Consider the following 17187-nt stretch of genomic DNA (forward strand, 5'->3'; position numbering starts at 1 on the left):
CAGGATATAATTATGTCATTGTCTGAAGGTACTAGCTGTATGCTGCTAGTTGAAAATTCTACATTTTTGTTTGTTGAGCTTAGGTTACTTGTATGCTACTCTTGAATCTATATTGATGTTCTGCTGGGATGTCTTTATTAAAGAATTTGGAGGTTTTGAGTGGCCACATAAGTGACATGGTCTCCCTAAGCTCCAAAATCTATTTAGTGGTGCCAATGAGGCTACACTGAGGCAGCTTTAGGACTTGGGTGTGGCTGTTGGGGCTTCCGGAAGCATGGTGGGATTGGGTGGGGGGATGTGGACTGCCTGCCTCCACTACCAGAGGTTCCAGAGATTTCATTTTAAATCTCTGGCATGATGATTTGGCGAATCTTTTGCATGGTAGTGACTATGGGACTTGGATCCAGCTTCCAACAGATGAACTTTGAATACATCTTATACCTGAATGCTATGTCTTTATTACTTAAACTAATGAGTCTGAGAAAGACTAAAAAGAAATCAATATGTTCAGTAAACTTTAATGCATTTTTCACTTTTTGTAATATTTTATGATTATTGTTCTTAGTGCTATGTGAATTGAAATACTCATTCACTTTCTCCAAAAATGATTTAGACACTGCATCAATAATACCTTCTCTTCAGAATAGTACTTCTTATTTCTGAAATAATGTTTTTTAATACTGCTTTATTTAATTTGTATAAGACAATTTTATGTTTGTTTTTGTTTTGGGGTGGCTCTTCCAACAAGTCTAATGGGTTATTTCTGGCACTGCAGTAAGAGTTGCTATGGTGCTTGGGGGACTACATGGGATTCTGGGGATTGAAATCAGGCCAATCACATACAAGGCAAATTCCCAACCCACTGTGCTATCACTCTGACTCCTGTATACAACAGTTTGAGACACATATTTGTAATTTTGAAATTGTCTGTCTTTTTTTTTCAACTTCTGTCTTACTTACTTTGTTTTCTGGATAGGCACCAACCTTCCTTTAGTTCTTTGAATTTGTGGTTATCATATAATAGGAGATAAACAATGAGGCTCTATCGCAAAAGCATATAGTCTTGGAATAAGGTACTTTTGTCACTTTCTCCAATCAGTGAAGCACTAGATACATTGCTGCTAGAAAATTTCTGTTTGTTTTTGAATATACAGGCTGAAAAAGAATAAAAACAGTGCCAAAAGTTATGGTTAAACATTTTATGAGCTGTGGTTTTATATTATGCCAGGTTGGGATAAACTTGCTAACGAGACAATAGGCTTCTGTGATTAGTGATTCTGTAAAAATAACAACAACAACAAAAACCATATTAAAAAGATAAATTATATGATTCTTAATCTGCACAAATGAACTTTTTTGTTAAGTTTGTTTGTTCTTTCTTTGGGTACACGACTATCCTGTAAGTCAAACTAAGAGGTTCTAAAGTACTTATGTGCAATTGTATGAATAAGCGTTATTGGTAAAAAGCGAGTATACACAGTTTTACTTCATTCCTTATGAAAATGCTAATCCTGGGCATACTCTTTCCTTCTGGAAATGGATGAACAGAATAGGTTCAAACTGGTCTTTGTGGTGGAGGAGAACAGTATTTCAGCCAGGGAAGTACATATGGTGGAGGTAATCAGATCTACTGCACCATCCTGGTCCTTTGAAAAACTTCAAGGATGTAGTCTCTCTCTCTTTTGAACTATTAAAAAATGTCTTTGAACTACCATATATTGAATGGTCTTTGTCACAGCAATGTAAGCTTTACCCTAAAATTGAGTAAAAATTATGAGGAAATCATTTTTTCTAACTGCAATTATCTTGATTTCAATACAATCAAAAATCTTGAAAAAAAATTGAAGAGTAAAGATGTCGAAGAGTGTGGATTAGAATCAATAGAATCTGACATTTATGAATACTTAAAAACCAGAGTGTCTGGAAATATTGAGAAGCTTTAATAAGTGTCTACAATACAAATCCTGGCAATGAGGAAATGGTAACTTGATCTAAGAGCAGGTTGTCTTATCTCAACACCTAATTATAAGATGAAATCAGAATACATGGCATCCTTTGATCTGTGCAAAAGTCTAGATTGCTAACTACAGAATACTGACTGTGACAACCATGACCAGTCAGAAGTTATCCTGGAACCTATAAAAAAGACCCTCAGCTAGGCTTTGGCCTATGATCTGTACAACAATTAAGATCTCTAATTCCAGAGGTCTGACTGAGACAACTGCAACTGAGCAAAACTTCTGGAAACATAATGAAAGATTCTATCCTAGGCTTTGCCCAAGGATCAGTGCAAAATCCAAGACCACCAACTACAGAAGACTGATTAAATTAACAGAGATGGAACAGAACTTCTAGAACTGTAAAGAAAGACTCCATCCTAGGCTCCATCCTATGACCTGTGCAAACACCAAAGTCTCTAGTTATAGAGGGCTGATTTTATCATCCACGACAGAGCAGAAAGTTTTTAGACACCACAAAAGGATCTAGGGGAAAGTAAAAGAGCATGTAAGGAGCCTGTAGTTATTCCCATGACAGTATACTTCAAGGGCGAAGAAACCCTGTATCTCTTAGGCCAAGGGTTACCTTTATAATCTCCCCAATATTTACTGTGCCTATGCAAAAAAAGCACAAATTATTTTGTTATTGTTTTGTTTTATTTTTATTTTGGAGTCGTGGTTATTGTTTCGTTGTTGTGCAATCCAATATCATTTCATTGTTATTTGTTTCATAGTTTTTTTTTCTGCGATGTTTTTCAATTTCTTTTGTTTGTTTGATTTTTTGTATTATTGTTATGTTGGTCTTCTTTTTCCCTTTCTTCTCTTAAGATAGATATTAAGCCTCTAGAAGAACTCTTGTTTTTTTCTTGTTTGATTTTTGACCCTTCCCACTTTTTTCTTTAAACAGAACCACATAACTTGAACCAATTGGTTTCTCCTCATAAATCAAGGGGGAAATAAGGGAGGATACCAAGACCAAACAGTCGTATGAACATTGAGTAGAAATAAAAAATGATCAAAGTGAAACACCAAATCCAAAGCCAACGACAACAGAATCAATACCCAAACTACAACAAGCTAGACACAGAGGGGATCACTTATACTAGCAACCCCGGGGGCAAAGGAGTGGGATATGGGGTGCATTTTGGGAACAGGGATGGAGGGTGACAACATTGGTGGTGGGAATGCCCCTGATTCAATGTCACTATATACCTAAAATATTACTATGAAAGATTTGTAATCCACTTTGGTCAAAATAAAAATTATTTAAAAGTAAAAAAAGTGTCTACAATAAAATTCAATGTATTTTCTGTGAAAATTGAAAAATAGTAGAAAGTTGTATTCTTTTATAAAATTTCCATTTCAAAGGAGAATGAGAAGTATATTAGTATTAAGCCTTTGTAGAAATTTCCTCGGCAAGAAAAGTGAAGAGAACAAGTCCATGTGTCTTTTTTAAATGTATTTTGTATAAGTAGCACAGTGAAACACAGAGAACCTGATATTTTCTGGATATCATTATAAATATGGGTTTGGTGCAGGGTTAGGGTGTGGATTACTGAAAAAATGTAAAAAAATACATTAAGTCAGTGCTTCTTATGCTCTCATTTCCTGTTTATTTATACAGTTTTAAAGTGGTCAAATAGATCTAAGAAATCTTAAGATGAAAAACCAATATTACTTTAAACAAACTCAGTTTATTTTGCTTTGTGGTATTATTTGCCACTTCTGTTTACATTTTCTCTGATTAGATTATATGTTTCTTGAGGTAACAGTATAAAGTATCACATCATAGATATTTCTAAAAGTTACATGCTCTTCCTCCCATGGGAGAAATTAGTTCTATATATCAAATTTTTCATAAATCATTGAACAAAATATTTGGCAAAAGTTTAGGATTATCTCATGCTTTAAATATTGACATAAGCATATTTGAAAGAATTCAGTTATTAAAATTATCTAATATAAAAGCATCGAGAAAATGTTATTTTTTTACAATCCTACTTCTTGAAATAATTTTCAGTAGGATTAGTTATGCAATTGCATGTTCAAATTGACATCCTTGCTGTATATTTTAAGATGTAGATTTCTTTTTGTGTGTAGGTGCTATGAAATACTCTGTGAATTACTTTGCTAAAAATAAGCCATCTGTGTCAATAATGGGTGTTGACTGTACAATTCAATATCATTTACACCTGCAGAGGTCTAAGAAGGTAACTTTAGGTAAAATGTAAAATGCTTTTATGTAATTGAATGGAAAATCTTCCAGAACATTAATTAATTAACTAACTTTCTTCTTCTTCTTCTTCTTCTTCTTCTTCTTCTTCTTCTTCTTCTTCTTCTTCTTCTTCTTCTTCTTCTTCTTCTTCTTCTTCTTCTTCATTTTATTTTTTTTTGTTTTTGGGTCACACCCAGTATTTCTAAGGGGTTACTCCTGGCTGTATGCTCAGAAATCGCTTCTGGCAGGCTCAGGAGACCATATGGTGGGATGCCGGGATTTGAACTGCTGATCTTCTGCATGCAAGGCAAACACCTTACTTCCAAACTATCTCTCTGGCCCCAACTTAGTTCTTTTAATGAGTGTTTTTTTATCTTCCAAATCATAGTTTATTTGTCTACAATAGCCAGGTATTTGAGAATGAGTAGATATGAAACATATTAATGATATGTCATTAATAGTAATCTACATGTTATCTACAGGATACTTTCTGCTCATAGAAAGTAATATGTTTCTTGGAGATAAGGCATTTGCCTTGCATTCAGAAGGATGGTGATTTGAATCCTGGCATCCCATATGGTCCCCCGAGCCTACCAGGAGCGATATCTGAGCGTAGAGCCAGGGGTAACCCCTGAGCGCTGCCGGGTGTGACCCAAAAACCAAAAAAAAAAAAAAAAAAAGGAAAAGAAAAGAAAAGAAAAGAAAAGAAAAGAAAGAAAGTAAGAAAGTAATACGCTTCTGTAACCTGTAATATTTGGCAATTCTATATTAATTTTGTTTTATTTGGGGGCCACACACAGCTGTGCTCAGGACTTACTCCTTCCTGCTTCTCTGCTCAGAGATCATTGCTGATGGCGTTAAGGGGAGCTTTATGTGGTGTGAGAAAAAAATTCATGCTGTCTGAATGCAAGGCAAGATCCTTATCCATTGTACTATATCTCTGGTCCCTTGTGTGGTAAATTAGGAACCCATACAGTATTTCCATTTATTTCCTATTTCCTGAGCATACTTCAATGCCATTTCTCTTTCATTTCATTACAGCCTTATTAATCAGAGGTGAACTCAATTATTACTCATACAAAGCCTATTGAATTTCTATCTCATCTCAGTGTAATGACTTTATTATTGGTATTTTGATATTGAGAAAAATCACTTGCAGAATATCATAACAGCAAATGATTCTGGAAGAATAGACTAAGAAGAAAATATTTGTAAGATAATACTTAAAATAGTTGTTATTTCCTTTGTCAAAGGTTAAGAAATACTATGTTTTTACACCTATTTAAATGTTTCTGGTAACAAAAAACAAACCTTCAACAGACATATGAAAAACCTGTGTATAACTTTTTACAGACCCAGCAATTATAAAATAGGTATTTTGTTTCCCACAGTAAAATCTCAATAATTTCACTTCAAAATTTATAATCATTTATAAATTTATAAAAAATAAAATATTAATTGTGTTTTCCACAGTAAAAATACCAACAATTTTATGTCAAAATGTACCACATCATGTTACTAAGATATTGCTTACATTTCTGTTAAACGTAACAGTTTGGTGTACTAGGTACAGGAAAGTGATGCAAATAATTGTTTTTAATGCACCTGGGGGTTTGTAGAAAGTATAAGGATCAGGGATCATGTTTGCAATGTGCCTGGCTTAGGTTAGATTCTCCAAGCTTTGCTGGTTGCAACTTGAGGTCCCATTAATCACCGTGGGGGGCTGGGTATCCCATGGCATCCTCATGTTATTGTACTTAACCTAAGGCGCAGTTAGATAAGAGTCATCAGAGGGAAACTCTGAGCCTCTTGAACACAACTTAGGCAACTCTCTCCCTATCAGAAAATTGCTGATGATTTAGGTTCTGCTTCTCATGCATTAGAATTTTATTGCCATTTGCTATTCAAGAGGATTGTATGGAGTATATGAAGAGGTGAAAGATTCTCTTCTTTAAACCTAACCCACCAAAAGCCTTTTGTTTTGTGGATTGTTTCTCTTCTCCTGTTGCCTTTGTCAATAATTTGTTGTCTTTGAGGTCTACATATGAAACATATAATACTATATTCATTGATTATTTCTGACTGACTTTATTCAGCGTGACATACTTTAGTTACATCCATGTTGCAGCAAATTACATAATTTTGTTCTTTTTTTTAGAGCTGTTTCAATCTTAGTTCTTTCTTTCTCTTTCTTTTTCTTTCTTTCTCTTTCTTTTTCTTTCTTTCTCTCTCTTTCTCTCTCTCTTTCTCTCTCTGTCTTTCTCTCTTTCTTTCTCTCTTTCTTTCTTTCTTTCTTTCTTTCTTTCTTTCTTTCTTTCTTTCTTTCTTTCTTTCTTTCTTTCTTTCTTTCTTTCTTTCTTCCTTCCTTCCTTCCTTCCTTCCTTCCTTCCTTCCTTCCTTCCTTCCTTCCTTCCTTCCTTCCTTCCTTCCTTCCTTCCTTCCTTCTTTCCTTCCTTTCTTTTTCTTTCTTTCTTTCTTTCTTTCTTTCTTTCTTTCTTTCTTTCTTTCTTTCTTTCTTTCTTTCTTTCTTTCTTTCTTTCTTTCTTTCTTTCTTTCTTTCTTTCTTTCTTTCTTTCTTTCTTTCTTTCTTTCTTTCTTTCTTTCTTTCTTTCTTTCTTTCTTTCTTTCTTTCTTTCTTTCTTTCTTTCTTTCTTTCTTTCTTTCTTTCTTTCTTTCTTTTGGTTTTTGAGCCACACCCGTTTGACGCTCAGGGATTACTCAGGGATTACTCCTGGCTATGCGCTCAGAAATCACCCCTGGCTTGGGGGGACCATAGGGGACACCGGGGGATCGAACTGCGGTCCATCCTACACTAGTGCTTGCAAGGCAGACACCTTACCTTTAGCGCCACCTTCCAGGCCCCTCTTAGTTCTTTCTTAAGGCAGTTTTTCACCATTGAGTATGTATGATATTAGTTGTGGGTTATTGTGGATGGCCATTTCTATCATGAAGTATATTCTTTCAATCCTTATTTTTGGATAATTTTTATTTTGAATAGATGTTGAATATTATTAAAAAAATTCTCTAAGGGCCAGATAGCACAGTGGTAGGGCGTTTGCCTTGCAAGCAGGCAATTCAGGAAAGGAAGAGGGTTAGAATTCCTGCATTGCATATGTTCCCCCGTACCTGCCAGGAGTGATTTCTGAGCACAGAGCCAGGAGTAACCCCTGAGTGCCACTAAGTGTGATCCCAAAACAAATAACAACAACAACACAACAAGACAACTTCAGCAAAAAAAAAAAACATTCTCTGTATAAAAGTACATGATTTTATGGGGTTTTGTTTTTTGTTTTGTTTTTATTTTTTTTTTTTTTGGTCACACCTGGCACCACTCAGGGGTTACTCCTGGCTTTTGTACTCAGAAGTCGCTCCTGGCAGGCTCCGGGAACCATATGGGATGCCAGGATTCGAACCATCGTCTGTTCAAAACAGCTGCGTGCAAAGCAAACGCCTGATTTTATGGTTTTTATAATTATTTTTTGAGATGATACATTATGTACATTAAAAATACTTGACTCTCTGGGATTAATAACACTTGATAATGATGTATATACCTCATATTAACTTGATTACTACAAATATTTATTTATTTGTTTATTTTGGTTTTTCGGCCACACCTGGTGATTCTCAAAGGTTACTCCTGGCTATGCACTCAGAAATCACCTATGGCTTGGGGGACCATATAGGATGCTAGGGGATTGAACCTCGATTCATCTAGCATGTGCAAGGCAGACGCCTATGGCTCACGTCACCGTTCTGGCCCCATACAAGTAAGTTAGGTCACATTTACAGATAGTATGGCAGACTTCAATTTATCATTTGGTGGGATATATTTCAGCCACACTTTTGTAGAGAGGTCTAGAGGATCAAAGTTAGGGCTTCAGACATTCAAGGAATATGCACTATCATTGAAATACACCATCCATTAATCAGGCAATAGTTTTTTATATCATGATTTTATTTACTTACTTATTTGTTTTTGGGAGTCACACATTGCCCAGGGATTATTTCTGGCTCTCTCTCAGGGATTGTTTCTGGTGGGTTCAGGGAATCATGTGAGGTGCCAGAGATAGAACTCCAGTTGGTTGCTTGCAAGGCAAGCACTCACTTACTGTACTATCTCTTTGGTCCTTATTTATTTATTTATTTATTTATTTATTTATTTATTGTCTATTTTAATTTGATTTTACGGCCATACCCAGCAGTGTGTGGCTACAACCAGCCAGTTTACTCATGGCTCTATGTTCAGAAATAATCCCTAGAAGAATTTTCAGGCCCATATAAAGTGCTGAGGATTGAACCTAGGTCAGCTGTGTGCAAAACAAGCTCTTTAGCCACTATGCTATATCCTCAGTCCTCCTCTTTCTCTTTAAATGGCTTATTAAAATTCTGACATAAATTCAGATGTGGGAAAGCACTATTCCTTGTAGGCTATTATAGCACTATTACTTTGGTATCAGTCTGATAATATGATGCTTTCAATGAGAAAAGGAATCTGCATATAGGCAGATTGGTACTCTCTTAAATGGGCAAGAAAGAACTTTCTTGTCACTTCAGTAACTATTTTGGATTTTCTTAATTTCTGCTCAATCAAATGGACTCTACCTCAAAACAGGCAGCACAGACAACATAAACGCTTCTGTCAGATATTTCTCCCTTTTCTGATAGAGCCATATTCTTTATGAACATATCACCTTTCTTGGGGATAAATGCTTGTCACACTCCCCAGGAATAATTTTGCTTATATATGACAAATGAGGACAGAGCAGAATGACTTGGAACTGTGTGTTTGAAATAGTGCAGAACAGAGTGACAGGGTTAAAGGAAACAATTCAGAAAAAGAAATTATGAATACTAACACTAACAGTTAAAAAATAGACCAATATCACTTTTAACTCCTATGCAGGAAGTAAACAATGGATATTGATTAAGGAATTCAAGTTAAAAATGTCACTTTAGGGTCTCGATGGTGAAATTTGTGGATAGTCTATGTATTCCAAAAGCATATTTGAATGAAGTAGTAATGCACATTTGATTGAAGTATAAATGACATTTCCAATATTCAAGGAGTCTGTGATTTCTGCTTATTCCTAATGCAGCAACGTTTGAAATATATTTGCTGTCTCTTCATCTGCAGTGTGCTCCTAATGCCTGCCACGCACCATTTGACAGTCTGCCAAGCTATGCTCTTTCCATGACCCCTTCTTTCCCACTGCATCATTTAAGTCAAATATATTCAGCCACAGAGACTTTCCAAATCATTCACTTAGTGACCAAGGGCAGAGTTACCTACCACCCACAAGGGAGTGAGTCATCCTATCATGAAGGCCATAGGAGGAAAAAATACATTTGTCAACAAATCCTGTGTTGTGGAAGATGAGTTCAAATGTAGGACAAATGTGCAGATTTACTGGCACAGAATAGAATGAAATATCAAACATCTTAAGAATCCTAAACAATAAGAGAATGGAAAGTCAAATGTTTGTTGTCAAGTAATCACTTGGGATCACCCTTCTAAAAAGCAAGCCTCTTTCTTCTGCCAGTGTTATTTGCAAAGTAAAAAATCAAATAATCTTGAGTACTCGGTGTCTATTTTGGACTTGCCTATCACTTAATTTTGTCTCTGTGTAGTAAATTTATTGTTTTCTTTTGCAAAAGACAAGAAGAGGAATAATATACAGGTTAAATGTAAGCTGTCTACACTCTTGTTGGATTTCTCCTGTGACACTGTACCCAAATTGCCTGACATATGGAACCTGTAAAGCAACTGTTGTGAAAGACCCCATAGATAAACTCTTCTGGTGATTATCCTTAATAAAAAGTTTTAGAGATGGACAAGGACAGTACAAAGAGGAGCACCTTCTCCCCATGATCAGTGGTTGGTTTCAGACTTTATTCTGGGCCATCTCTTCCTTCACAGAGGGCTCTGGTTTTTGGGGGAGGTTACTTATCAACACTTTTGCTCCTGTGGCATTCCTAAACTCCATTGTTCATGCTTATCTTTTCCTTGGTAGCTTCTTGCCCTAGTTATGCTTTTCCTATGTTTTGCCAGCCTGCAGATTGCCCAGTTCCTCTGGTCCTATATAAGCATTTTTAGAATGAAAAGAATCTTTGGTCATCAGCCTGGGACCCATTCTTTCCTTGGGGCTAATAGTCTTGGTTCTGAAAGCAATGAGGGATTGGAAAAGTTGACCTTTGCCAGTACAACTTTCAATGGATATTTTTGTGCATTTGGGGTCAAAACCAATAATCTCCTAGTGAGACCTACTACTAGGCCATGGGGTGCGTAAGCTTAAACTTGAGACTCCAGCAATTAAACATTCATTTTATCCCTTTGATCTCTAAAATTTGAAGGCGACTTTCTTTTTAAAATATGATCTGTATTTTTATATAATGGTGATAGAGTACTAGCAGATTTTAGTTTATAGAATACTTCATGTCCTTTGCATACATAATTTTTCTTTCTTTTTTTTGGGGGGGGGGAACACATCCGGTGGCACTTAGAGGTTATTGGCTCTGAGCTCAGAAATCACTCCTGGCAGGCTCAGGGAACCAGAATGGGTGCGGGAATCAAACCTGGGTCTGTCCCAGGTCGGGCCCCATGCAAGGCAAGCGCCCTACAGCTGAGCTATCACACCAGCCCCATTGCATACATAATTTTTAACCTCAATAAACCATTCTCCATTTGTAACTGAGATATTGAAACCTCAAGTGCTTCATTCTGTAACCAAGTCATCCATCCTGTGAAAGCCACATTTCTTCACACAAAATACTGCCCCTTGTGGAAAGGTTTTGTAATAGAAAGAACATAGAAAATACAGTTCTGTGCTTCTTTTTTTAGTACAATATTTTTGAATTATAATACAATCATTACATTAGACTACCTTTATTGGAGTATTGCTATACAATAAACAATCCCCAAATATCAGTGACCACAATGCTATGACTAATAAACTATTCTCTTGCTCATATGTCTTTGGATCAGTCAAAAATGGTTAGTTAAGCTTGAAATACTCAATTGGGTTTATCAAAGGTCAAAAGGAAATAGCAAATGAAAATATCAATTAGATATGACAACATACATATTTCAATCATTTTTTAAAGTACTGGTACTACAAGAGTTCTCATTAATTGTTAAGAGACTGTAAATGAGATAGCCATTTAGGAAGATGGTTTAGTTATTCCTTACAAAAATGAACATAATTTTACCATATGCTACATCAATATTTGAGTCATTTGAGTTGAATTTGTGTCCATGTATATTTGAATATAAATATTAGCAGCAACTTTATTTACAATTGTGAAAAATTCAAAGAGACCAATTGTCATTTAAAGGATAACAGATAAATTGTAGTATAAGCATTAAATAAAGTATTTTCAGTTATAGGAATAATAATCTATTAAACAGTAAAATCACATGGAGGAATAGTGAATGTACATTGTTAAATAAAAATATATATATCCAAATGGCTTGTTAAAATTACTATAACAGACATTTTACACACAAAAATAACCCAAAATAGTATAAAAGTAAGTAACTGAGGCTTAGAAGGAGGAAAAAGTACATGAAAACTGAGAAATTTTAGATTATTAAAACTATCTTGTGTGATCTTGATAATTACAGATACATAGATTATGCATTTAGTTTCTTTCTTCACCTATAGAAAAGTACAAATTTTAATAAAAAGTATGAATGTTAGTACATAGTGAGCTATCAATATTTGTGCTTTAATTGTTAAAATGAATTCAAGATGTGAGCAATAAGGAAATTATTAGTATGTGAGAGCTATTACTTGAGAATTTTGAATTCTAAACTCAAATTTTGTTAATATAAAACTATTAAAATTAAGCCATTAACTTAAAACCTTGAACATTTTGAATCCTTATGATGAGTGTTTTATTCTACTTTTCTTATGTTTTATAGAGAATTATTCATTGGCATTGAATCACTGTTCAATGTAGAGATATTTAGGATAATGCTTCAATAATAGCTGAGCAATGTTGAAAATGATTTCTTTGTTTCTTATATATCCAGATTTTCATATAGATGCACTTGCTTTCCATTACAAACTAAAAGCATCTCAATAAAATCAAACACTCAATCCATCAGTTCATATTTTTTGAATCTATATTTCTCAGAGCTCTGTCCCTTTATTGTCAACCATATTGATTTCCTTCTAGACATTCTACTTAGATTCTTCCTTGAACTTCCCTTACTCATTCTCAGAGTTCTTTTACTTCACTTCTTTCTAGGTCTCTTTTTTGACTTTCAAAATTATATGACCTCAATTTGTTTCCAGTCCCTGTGGTTTTATTAAATAAATAATTATACTTTTCAGTGTTTTTTGGAGGGGGGTAGAACATACTCAATAATGCTCAGTGGTTATTCATGACTCTGCACTCAATAATCACTCCTGGTGGTGCTCAGGGGACCACATAAGATGGTGGGAATGGAACTGGGGTTGCCGGCATGCAAGGTTACCCCTACTCCCTGTATTATGGCTCTAGCCCTAAGTGGTGTTTTCTATGTAAAATTTATAAGTACAGGGTTGTTTTTTTTTTTTTTGTGCCTATTTTATTCATTGTGTTATTCCTTCTAGAAAAAAAAGGCACATAAGGTAGAAAATATTTGGCAAATGTCAAATGTAAGTATTTAGATTTTGACATCTTGTAAACTCAATTTCTTTTTCACCTTTTAATATTTTATTACTGTATTGCTTTACTTCTTTCCCCATAGTTTCCTCCCTTCTTTTAAATAATCGATTATTAGACCATTCCTAAAATTATTTTATTTATATTTATATTTAATATAAATATACATTTATATATTTATATTAGTTATGTTTATTATTTATATATAATATAAATATATATTTAATTTTAATACAGTGGAGTTTAACACAGAGAGAAATAAATGTATTTTTGTTGTTGCTTTGATTTTTGGTTCATACCCATAGATGCTCAGGGGTTACTACTGGGTCTACAGTCAAAACTTACTCCTGGTGGTGCTCAGGAAACCATATGGGATACTTAGGATTGAATCTGAGTTCAATGGCAATGCCCTTCCTGCTGTACTATCGCTCTAGCCCCAGACATATGCTTTCATTTTGCTATGCTTACTTGACACTCTTAGAAAACATTTTTGTGCTGAGTCTTTTTTTTTAAGTTCTCCGATAAAGTTACGAGGTTTAAAAATTAACATCTATTAATGTTATTTTTTGTATTGGGGTGGTACTGTGGCTTCTTCACCTTCCATTATCATCCATTATGCTGTTATGTTTAATATTATATGTAAAATTCAGTATCAGCAGTTATATGTCCATTTACAATTTCTCTATGAGAAAAATATGCTAGACTTCAGAATCATTTGAGCTTTCTCCTTTCTCAAAACTTTAAATAAATTATGACACATTTATTTTACAGCAGAATGAGGTGCCAGGAATGATAAGAAAATATATCTTCATTTCTCGGATAAAGGCTAATCATCCCAGCAGAGTTTGTGTAATGACTCACTCATTATTGATCAAGATTTCAAAAAGTCTAGCAGAGTTTGCATTTTGAGAATTTTGGAGTAATTTGTGATAAAAAAATTAAAGGGAAGAAAGTTTCTTTTAGTATGTTTGTTGCAAAATGCCAGTGGTCAAACCTGGTTGCTACAAAGTATAAATGTGTAGGATTTTTGTAATATCCAAGTTTTCCTATGTAAAATAACTTCAGTTGCATAGTATTGTTAAGGATATTGTTAAGGATAGTATTATTAAAGATAACTTAATTGTGTAATATAATGATAACTTATTTTATTAAAGCAACTCACTGAAAGATGTCTTCTTTATAAACATAAAAATGATAAAATCTTACCCATTTTTACGTTTGCACTCTATTTTCTCTTATCTCTGAATATAGATGCATTTTCTTGTCTCAGATTCATTTTTCAATTTGTGAAGCATTTCACTGGCGCTATAACACTGAGTTTCTCACCTGTCCAAAACTAAATTTTGATAAATTGACTTCTCTTGAAGTCAATTAACGTCAGACTACCTCTGATGTTAGAGGAAGGTTTGCTGAGTTTCTAGCATTGCCTCTCTCCTCTACAAACAGTAAAGACATCATTGTTCCAAGATATGGTATAAATTCTGTGACTTCAGCTTGAAACCAAAGTTGTCTGTGGATTTCAACCAAATATTAATTAGAAGAGTAAACGTTCAGTATGGTGGAAAGCACTTCCTGACCAGTCAAGACTTGGGATAAGAAAGGAAAATATTTAGTCATTAGATGGCACACATTCGAATCAGAAAGCGTATGACCAAAATATTGATGATCTTCTGTACTGATTATCTATTCGGGTCTATCTGGGTGAGTAAGTCCACTGGGTCCTAAGGGAAGTTCCAGTGGTATCGGGAGGACTCATGTTATCACTTACCAATTGAAAATAAAAATTTCAGTACTTTAGCAACTAGAATTGATTGACGAATGCCACTACCAGGACATCAACCTGAAATATTGGATTTGAGTTTTTCTTATGGCAATTTCTTAGTTACTCAGTTGAAATTTCTGAACTTCTCTTAGCTTAGTTTTCTTCCATTTTAGCAAGCTTCCCTAAATGCACTGTGTTCAGTGAAATTATTAGCAGCAGAACTGGCCAGGAAAGGAGGGGAACTCTGCCATGAGCAGAATGTTGCCTGCCGAGTTAGGAAGACTCTTTTGCAAACTATCAGCTCCGGAGTCCCCTTATTACCCTGATATTCGAGAAGCCATCACAGCTTTTTCTGACAGCAGATGACAATGCTACCAGGATGTGCTTTCATTGCCCTGGTCTACCCTGAAAATCTTGGAGCTTTTTTTCAGAATGACTCGGTTCTGAATTCAATTCAAATTATACCAGTGTTTCTGAATGTGAAAGGTAGAGACTATTTGGAATGTTGGATATAAAGAAATCATGAAAAAATTGACTCTTCTAGTCACTACAGTAATAGAAGACAATGGAAAGACTTCAGTGAATTTTGATAAACTCAAATCATAGTAACTGTCATACAAATTTAGGTCTTTTTACCCCAGAGGCAAAACTCAGACCTAATACATCACTTTAAATGTCACTTTTACCTTAAAACTCCTATGATTGATTATAAGGCATCTGAATTCAAACTAGCACAATTATATATTGCCAAAGATTTTACATAAGCACTTGCAAACACTGTTTGCCAAATTATTGTGCCAATAATTTACAGATTATAAATTACTTTGGTAAATAAAAAATATATAACATAAAGAATTTAAAAAATCTTGTTTCAAGCACACAGATTGGATATGTTGGAAGCTAAATAATCTATTCAGATTATACTATATCAAAATATCAGAATATCTTTTATCAAAGGTTAAATTTATCTATTTTAATAGCAGGTACTTTATTTTAAACTTGGCTAATAAATAAATTTGCTTCTAAATAATTTTGTCTCTGATAGTTTCTAAATAAATATTGGACTATACAATAATATATATTCTTAAATGGAAATCTTGCATTCACATGTAATTTAAAATGTTTATTAAGATATTTAAAAGATGAATATATGTCCACCTCTTTGTGTATTAAAGGGCAAATGTTTTACTCTCCATAGGAAACTCAAGTAATATTTTTATTTTTCATAATGGTACAAATTGAATTTCTATTACTATAGGCTTTTTGCCAAGATTTTTTTGACTTAATATAATTGTTTATTAACTTTCATTGTTTATTGACATTATATAAATAAAACAACAGAAGTCATATTAGCTTTACTGTGATTACTTTGTAATATAAATTATAGTTACTAGCATAGTCATTTACAGACTTTGGTTAAATATATAATATAAAATTGTCATTTGCAGCCTGATAATATGTTCTATCTAATAGTCTAATCACTCTTTAATTAGATCATCAGGCAAATCAAGGATGTTTAGGAAAGACAACAGATAAAGTTCAGAAAGATGACTTCTTAATTATAAATATTATTCTTATATATAAATAAACTAGATCATTATAAAGAAAGAAAAATTAAAAAAATTGTATGCCATCACATCTTGAAATTAATAACAAACTTTTATTTGGTTTCTGGTCTCACCCAGTGGCGTTTAGGTGTTACTTTTGCCTCTGTGCTCAGAAATCACTCTTGGCAAACTTGGGAGACCATATGAGATATTGAGAATCAAACCGTGGCCCGCCTTGTGCAAGGCAAATGCCCTTAAAAATGTCTAGAGAGGTCTGGCAGAGACAACTGTAATGGAATGGGGCTTCTGGAAACACAAGGAAAAGCGTTATCCTAGGTGCCATCCCAGGTTTAGTGCCAAGATCAAGACCACCAACCACAGAAGATGGATTAAAATGACACTGAGGGAACAGAACCTCTACAACCACAAAGATTGACTTCATCATAAGTCCCACCCCTGTAACTGTGCAGATACTGAGATCTCTAGATACAGAGGTCTGACTGTATCACCCAGGACGGAGCAGAAGTCTCCCAAACACCACAAATGCACCACCGGGAGAATAAAGGATCATGAACAGAGTCTATAGTTGATCCCATGACAATATACTCCAAGGGCACAGAAACCCCATATCTCTTAGGCCATGTGAATCCCTTTTCGAATGACCCCAATATTAACTGTGCCTGGGCAGGAGGGGAAAAAAAACACAAAACATTGTTTATTTTTCATATATTACTTTTTTATCTTCATGTACTACTATTATTATTTTTATTTACCTATCTATTTTTGGTTGATTTCTTTGTTTTGGTGTGGTTATTGAAGTTGTTGCCCCCACTTATACTTATCTTTTATTCTCCTCTTTTTTTTTTCCTGGTTTTTGGGTAACACCCGGCAGTGCTCAGGGGTTATGCCTGGCTCCAGGCTCAGAGATTGCTCCTGGCAGGCACGAGGGACCATATGGGGCGCCGAGATTCGAGCCGATGACCTCCTGCATGAAAGGCAAATTTACCTCCATGC

Source organism: Suncus etruscus, chromosome 11 (assembly GCF_024139225.1).
Source record: "Suncus etruscus isolate mSunEtr1 chromosome 11, mSunEtr1.pri.cur, whole genome shotgun sequence".
NCBI lineage: Eukaryota > Metazoa > Chordata > Mammalia > Eulipotyphla > Soricidae > Suncus > Suncus etruscus.